Source organism: Miscanthus floridulus, chromosome 8 (genome assembly GCF_019320115.1).
Source record: "Miscanthus floridulus cultivar M001 chromosome 8, ASM1932011v1, whole genome shotgun sequence".
NCBI classification, from domain to species: Eukaryota; Viridiplantae; Streptophyta; class Magnoliopsida; order Poales; family Poaceae; genus Miscanthus; species Miscanthus floridulus.
In genome coordinates, this window is record NC_089587.1 from 59,434,922 (window position 1) to 59,443,901 (window position 8,980).

An 8,980-nucleotide genomic window follows, 5' to 3' on the forward strand; every position below is an offset into this window, starting at 1 on the left:
ATATTTCTAATCAAAACCCAACGCATACATTGTCTGATTTAGAATGGCTTCAAAGCTACAACCTGCATAGGTTAAGTCATAGTCCTCAACATGTAAGTGTTGGCAGAAAAAATGGATATGGGAACAAAGCTTTCCAATAAAAACAAATCTCGAAATAAGCTATGAGTTTGACTTGGACTTTACCACATCATTTTGGTTGGTTCGAGCAATCCTTGCACAGAAGCCCACAACATCATGACACATGCCCGCATCTATTGCTTGTATCGTCAAGGAGGATAGTGTAGGCAGGGTGTACCCAATATTTGCAAGCTTATTCAAACATGCAATGACAACATATTTTTGTGCAATAGACTTCTTAGGTGCCTTTATTCCCATCTTTGAGATTTGTACAACACCTGTACCCCTCCTAGCGGTGATGGAAAAGCCAATTTGACATTGGACCAATTGACCATTATCTACATCAAAGCTCTCAACATCCACTCCCTCAACCCCAAAATATGAAAGTGTCTCTTCAAGCCAAATGATTGGGTCAATTACCTACGGTATATTTAAGAAGCACATATATATTCATATTAGAAAAATATATTGTGTACAAGCATATTTAAAACATATTAATGTATTAAAACATATATCGTTGCTTACTATGCTAAGATGATTGAACGGTACAGCCGACAACCTTGGTTCGAATCCCCAAGTAATACAATAGCCCCAACTCGGGACAATCGGTTCAGGGAGACGTCCAGCCATCTCTTCTCACTAAAGTTAATATATAAAAATTCATATCACTGGGTCAATATATGAATTCATACACCAAAATTCATATATTCATATATATATATATATATATATATATATATATATATGTATATACAAAATATCAAAATTCATATATATAACTGAAGTGAATATTTTTCATATATACCAAAATATCAGGCACTAAAGTCTATATATCAAAATTAACATGTAAACCCTATATATCAAAATTTATATAACTGGACCCCACAATATGCATATCATATATATATATATATATACAATATATCACACTAAAGTCAATATATCAAAATTTATGCCACCAAAGTTAGTATCTTTGCGCATATATATATATATATATATATATATATATATGTATATATATATATATGTATATATATATATATATCAATTTGTATAAAAATATATCACTAAAGCAAATACAAGTCAGATCGAATACAAATAGCAAGCCAATTAGCTTAAGTTATTAAGGGTGAGTGCTCGGTTTCACATAGGAGGAAGGGATATGATCAGATGGGGTTGGCATACCTGGCGGCGCAGCAGCGAGGCGAGGCCGGAGACGATCGAGGTCGAGGACAGAGACGACGTGGAGGCTGGAGACAAAGGCGCTGGCGGAGAGGAGGACAAGGATGAGGTTGGCCGGAGACGAGGACGAGGGCACCGCATGCACGCCGGGGAGACGAGGATGAGGGTGAGGCTAGCACGGCCAAAAACAAGGATGAGGGTGCCGCCGCGTGTGCCGTGAGGACGAGGGGGGGGGGGCTGGTCGGTTCAAGTTGAGGGCGAGGGAACCACCGTGCGCACCAGAGCTAAGGACGAGGATGAGCCACGGGCGCCGAAGCCGAGGACGAGGGGTCGATGCCGGCCAGCCATCGGTGGATGAGGACAAGGATGAGGCCGTCGTCGCGCGTGCCGGAGGCGAGGACGAGGATGAGCCATGCATGCCGGAGCCGAGGACGAGGGAGAGCCACGCGCATCGGAGCCGAGGATGAGAGGTTGAGGCCGGCCAGCCACCGGTGGTCGATAACGAGGGCACCGCCGCGCACGCTGGGGAAAAGAAAATAAGGGCCCTCCACACGAGCCAGAGAAGATGGCGAGGTCAGACGGGCGCAAGACGCGGGTGGTGAGCGGAGGAGCGGTAGGGTGGCGTATCGATCTGGTTCTTTGGGTGGCGGTGATTGAAAGGAGGAAGCAGAAGAGCAGAGACGAGTATATGTAGGGCCGCAACCTTTAGTCCTGGTTAGTGGCCCAACCCAGGACTAAAGGTTGTGACGATTAGTCCCGAGTTGGGCCACCAACCGGGAATAAAGGACTTTTAGTCTGGGTTTGTGGCTCAACCCAGTACTAAAGCATTCTTTTGGCACGCGGCGAAACTGCTGCCTACCCGGCAGTTTCGTTTCTCTCCCATGCAACAATGTTTAACATTTCCTTTAACATAAATAGGCTAAAAATTGGAAAATACATAGTAAAAAAATATAGCTCAAAAAATTGCAATACAAAAATGCTTTCATATACAATTTATAATGCTTTTATTTCATTACATGTTTAATAACATATGCTATAAATTATAATTACATTTTAAAAATTTAAATTTCAAATTTGAGAAATTCAAACCTAGTTTTCCTTGACAAGATGATTTCAAAAGAAAAAGTTGTCAAATACAAAGTTGCATAACTTTTCGAGATCTACAACTTTTGTTTTGGTCATTTCTCCATTTGAGGATATTTTGAAAATTCAAATTTCAAATTTGAGAAATTTAAACATAAATTTCCTTGACAAAATGTTTTCAAATCAAAAAGTTGACAACTACAAAGTTGTATAACTTTTTGAGATCTACAACTTTTATTTTGGTCATTTCTTCATCTGATAAAGTGGTAGTAAACATTGTTCAAAATTTACATATCTCTTATTCAAAATTGACATATCTCTTATACGAGAGATGTGTAAATTTTGAACAATGTTTACTATCACTTTGTCGAATGAAGAAATGATCAAAATAAAAGTTATATATCTCAAAAAGTTATTCAAATTTTATGTTTAAGAATTTCCTAGCTGAATTTATTTACTGCTTCAAAATGTTGTTTGAAGTTGCTATTTTTTTGAGAATAAAATTTTGAATTGATAAAACAAATTCACATGAAAAGATGACCAGAATGAAGGTCGGCCGGAACACAATAAGTTGATAGAGCATGATTTTATAAAAATTTTAGGAAAAAATCATCAAATTTGAAGTTAGTATGACGGAGAAAGACTAGTTACAAGTTTTAGCCAGAGATTAAAAAGAGAAATCAAACTTCTTAAAAAATTTAATTTCAAACAGAATTTTGAAATAGTAAAGGACTTCAAATGAAAAAGTTGTCAACTACAAAGTTGCATAACTTTTCGAGGTCTGCAACTTTCGTATTGGTTGTTTCTCCATTTGAGGTCATTTTAAAAATTCAAATGTAAATTTGTGAAATTCAAACATAGTTTTTCTTGACAACATGACTTCAAATGAAAAAGTTGTCAACTAAAAAGTTGTATAACTTTTTGAGATCTACGACTTTTATTTTGAACATTTCTCCATCCAAGGTTGTTTGAAAAATTCGTATGTGAGACATATGCGACATCGAAAACAATACTAAAGATCTTAGAGAACCTTAGAATAAATATTTGGGGTACATAAAAATTACATATACGATAACAAAGACCGAACAATAAAATTACATATGCGATAACAAAGACCTTCTCTCGGTAGGTCAATGTTACAATCAAAGTGTACCAACTATTATAAAATAACCACCTCAAAAACATTCTTCTAGCACCAAGAGGGTCAAATAGGTGCTAGAGGATGCCGGAGGTGGATGCTAAAGGGGGCGGTTGCGCGAGCTCTGATGAACCCATGCCTCTCCGAAAGACAATACATTCTTGTCATGAATGGACAGACAACCAGCTTAGATGGATTAACCAACCTGCAGACAGCCCATTCATACCTTGCATGGACAGACAATCCACAGACAGTCCAGAGCACATAGCAGAGAATGGATCCATCAAGGTAGAAGGCAGCCCATGCAACAATTATATTGCACATGTGTCACACCTAGCTTCTTCAGGCTTTGGCGTTGCTCCATCTTCAAAAATATTCTTCTAGTACCTCTTGTGTGCATCATTGCTGACTACGCGTAATAAAATTTGTACATGGAGGGCTTTCTCCCACAGAGTGGCCATATATGTGGATAGAAAATTGGGCAAACAACAACGGATGAATTAGGATAGAATTGGGCACAACAGAACACTGCATGCATATCGTCCTGGGAGATGAATGGTGCCCGGTGGCCGGTTTTATAAGCACGAGCTGCGGGGTGGTAGGTGGGATGAGTGGTGATCAAGCGACGTGGTAGGTGGGAGCAGTGGTTGGTAGGTGAGGGACTTTTAGTCCCGGTTTGTAACACAAACCGGTATTAAAGGTACACTTTAACCCCGGTTTGTAGTACAAACCGGGACTAAAATGTTTTTTCGTTTCTGTTTATTTCTCCGCCATAATGCCTTGTGTTTTTATTTCTCTGATTTTTTATTTGCATATGCATTTCAATCCTACACGAGTTAAATTTCAATCCATACAAACATAATTATAATATCCATACAAATAAACCTAATGAAACATAATTAACTTGCATACAAACATAATTAAAATATCTATATAAATAAACCAAATTAAACATAATGTTCGAATAAATCTAATTAAACATAACAGTACGAATAAACCTAACTAACACATGAACCTTACAAACTTGACGCCACTCTAGCCTATCTCCACTACCAGTACTGTATGTCTCAGATTGTGTAACCACGATCATTGTCTATGTAATGCAAGGCCCGCACTAAAACACTCTCCATTGCCTCACAACGCCAAAGACATGGTATCCCATAGATGTAGCCTACTGACGGACTATCGATGGCCTGGTTCTGCCTAAATCTCACATAATAGTGGATACCAGCTGTCGTCCTCTGGCCCATCGCTTCCACGAAGTCCCAGGCGTACCCAAGTCGCTTAATAGCTTGCGTGAGAATGGACTACAAGCCACATGTAGCAGAGGTGAAATCATAAAGCAAAATCTGCAAGCGGACAAACAAAAAATATCAGGAAACGCTCATACACTAGTAAGAATAAATAAAAATTACTCTCATATCATACACGACGTACCACATCCATGTGGTTGAATGTCACATGCCTCTCACTTAGTCATGGCACATCCATACTATGCTGACGTAAAGCTTCTATCTTCAAGGACGAGAAATCAGGCATATGGTAGCCAATTCGCTCAATTGCCTGCAAAGAAAGCAGCACGACATCGATCTAGGCATCTATCTTGGTCGGCGACTGTCATCCAGTCTGCACGATGTCCTAGCACACCTCTTTATTGTATCTAATGGGGATGTCGAAGGCAAGACTGCACGTCCATAACTCGCCTCCTTCATCATTCACGACCACATTTGTCGTCGTCTCGAAGATGTCCCACACCCTGAGCAGCCATAGTGCTGATTCCGGTCGCTTGACTGGTTCTATAGTCTGTGACATATGCAACAATCATGTTATGAATGAATGTATATATGCCAAAATTATATTAGCATGCAAAACTTAAAATATTCCATACTATTGATAGGTCTAGGTGACGCGGAACGGCTCTATCTGGCGATGGAGCGAATGGAAGATCGCTTGGGTGGAAATCTGGTTGCTGTGGCTGGGGAAATCCGCCACCATTCATCGTAACTAAAAAAACTAAAAAAACATCCCAATAAATATAGAACCGCCATATAAATATACCATGCAACAATATATATTAGAGAAACATATAAAAAATAAATCATCAATATATATATACACACACGGCAGCGCTATTCTGCATCTTAATCTAAATTGACCTAAAAAAATACTGAGTAGTACTACACCCAGTATCACGAAATACTGAATAATACAGACACGCGATTACTGAACAGTACTAAATTTTGTTCAGTATAACAGCTGGTATATAATAGTATTCTACACCTAGGGTGTAGAATAGCGCGTATATATGTGTATATATATATATGTATATATATGTGTATATATATATGTATATATATGCATGCCAAGTAAACTTAAACATTTTGCACATAATTTTTTTTAACGATTACTAACTCTCATCAAGAAATAATGTTGCTAACAAAGATCTAGAAAACTATAAATGTTTAAGGTTATATAGAAATGATGTATAAAAAAATAAAATCCACCATTATTATTCCTAATCTAAAAAACCACATATTTCTATGCTTATTAATAAACCATGAAATGATATATATTATTGACAATGAAAGATTTGAAGATGAAGTTGCTAACTGTCGACAGAATATCGTCGGCAGTCCACCAAGGGGTATCCCGCGATGGTAGATTGATCGGTAGAGGAGCGTGTAATCAAGAACAAGAAGGCAACAGAGACACACGAGTTATACAGGTTCAGGCCGTTAGTATGACGTAATACCTTACTCCTGTGGTCTGTTGGTTTGTATTAGCTATCGTATGATTTGCCGTGATTTTGTAGGGGGTCCCTGCCCGCCTTATATAGTCCGGGGGGCAAGGTTACAAGTCAGTTAGATCTGAGAGATAACCGGAAAGTAATAACAGATTACAAGAAACACGGGATCGTACATATCCTATCAGATTACGTGACATCTTCCGGATATCCTTCCCATGCCTTGCGGGAGGCGCCGAGCAAAATCGTGCCCTGCAAGGCTCCTTCTCGTGGGCTGGACCGCCCCTGGAGGCGTAGCCCATGTGGCCTGCCATGGATATCTGGGGTCATACCCCCCACAGCTAGTCCCCGAGCGCCTTGTACCTGTTGAGCAACGCCGTCTTGAACTTTTCCGAGCAGGTGCAAATAAAAACCGAGCTGTCCGAATCATGGTCCGACCACCATAATGAATCGCCGATCAGTTGTGAGCAGCTGCCGAGCAGCATGCACCATCGCCGACCAGCGTGTTCCGAGCACGGCTTGTCATAAGGGTGTAAGGAGCTCAATTTCAGAATTGAAAATTCCTGTGCGGTAAAATGAAGTGTGCCCACTTAGAGTCCGACCACGAGGTTAAAGAAACCTTGGTTTAACTTTTAGAGGCTCGGAGTCTTTCTGAAGAAACAAACACATTCGCCACGAGGTGAAGTGTGCCCACTTAGTCCCCGAGCCTGACAGTAGGTGACGTAGTCACATGGTGCCAGGCTCAGAAAATATTGAACCAGCTGAGCAGGTAACCAGTCCCCGAGCGTAGCCTCGAGATGAGAAACAAACACATTCACCGCAAGGTGAAGTGTGCCCACTTAGTCCCCGAGCTTGACAGTAGGTGACGTAGTCACGTGGTGCCAGGCTCAGAAAAAAGTAATCCACCCGAGCAAGTAGCCAGTCCCCGTGTGTCGGGCGTAAATATCGGAGAAATCAAACCATGGAGAAAAAATCGGAGTAATGGTTGTGCAGCATCGGGTACTGAGCCTCATTAAATTGCAGAGAAATCGGTGAATATTTGGCGGTGATAAATGAGCGACGTGGGCTACTGTTGCGTGATAGCCCAATTTGCGGCCCATTAAACCGCTTTGGTGGAGTCGAAATAGCGCTAATGGCGAGAATGGTTTCCCAAAAACCCTCAGGCGCAATGAAAACTGGAGGAAGTGCTTTATAACCGCGCCGCCACATACATCGCCTCGTACCTCACTTAGTCTGCCTTTCTTCCTTCCTTCGCAAACCCTACGCTCCACATTCCGCACCATCACGAGCACTCGCCTCCAATCTAGTTCCAATCCGGAGAGAATGGCGCCGAAAAAAGGAGCCACGAAGCCGAAGAAAGTGGCCACCGGAGCCAGCCGCAATGAGGAGTGGGTGCCGTCGAAGACGTCGGTGGTAGATCTCAATAGGATGGTGGCGGCGGGCGTTCTCCCAGACCGCCTCACTGCTGGATGGCGACCGGCTAGTGGTGAGCCCTTCCCAACACCACATACTGATGAGGCTGTAGTATTGGAAGACTTTTTATAGCGAGGATTAGGGTTTCCTGTCCACCCCTTTTTGAGGGATCTTATGGAGTTTTGGGCGATTAGCCTCTGTAATCTGCATCCCAACACCATTCTGCATGTGTCTATCTTTATCCATTTCTATGAGGCGTTTCTCGGTGTTCTTCCGTACTTCAACCTCTTCAGGCACCTGTTCTGTCTGAAGAAGGGGGGCAGCGGTTCCAAGGTGGTCGGCGGCGTGTACCTGCAACTCAGGGATGGGATGGCCAGCGAATATATCAGCGTACCGCTAAATACCTCCCTTAAAGGTTGGAATGCCAGATGGTTCTATATCAAACAAAGTCACCCAATGATTCGATGTGACGTCCACCACATCCAGGTTAATCATAGTAACTGGTCGGAGAGACCCAATAATGCTGACATGGAGCAGGTAATGGAACTTCTAGACTTGATTAAGGGCATGGAGCTTAGGGGTGAACTGGTGGTGGCTAGCTTCATAGTGCGGCGTGTCCAGCCCTGCAAAGAGAGGGCCCACCCAGCATTTGACTATAAAGGTGACAACGATGGTACCTAGGAAAACACAGATCGTCTGACGAAGAAAGAAGTAATAAACCATGCCATGGACCTATTTACTTCCAATGTCTCATTCAGTTGGCCAAAAGGAACGAAGGCTTTCAACTGTACCAATCCCCCTCCTCAGGTAACCCTTTCACCTTGCATTTTTTAGGCATCAATTTCCGAGCAAAGGACTGACTTACTTATGTAAAGATCCATTCGTAGGATAGGGCAATATACTTTTCAAACGTGCCGAGAGCGGATTGGCCGAAAGGAGTGGACATTCGACGACCGCTACAGTCTGAAAAGGAGGAGCAGAGCACCTCGTTAGATAATCCATCCCAAGCATCGGAGAAGATCCATGGGAAAAGACCGGCAGTAGATGAGCCGGTCCAAATAGTCCATCCCAAGCATCGGAGAAGATCCATGGGAAAAGACCGGCAGTAGATGAGCTGGTCCAAAAAAGGAGAAAAACCGCAAGCTCTACTGCACCAAAATCGGGCGGCATCTCGCTTGGAGAAGACCGAACCGCTTGACCACGAAGAAACGTTGTGCTGGAGTGGTCGGACGATGACGAGGACCAGGCAGTGCATCCGCCGAGCATGAAAGAGCCATCGATGGATGCTGAAGCTCTCGAGCAGC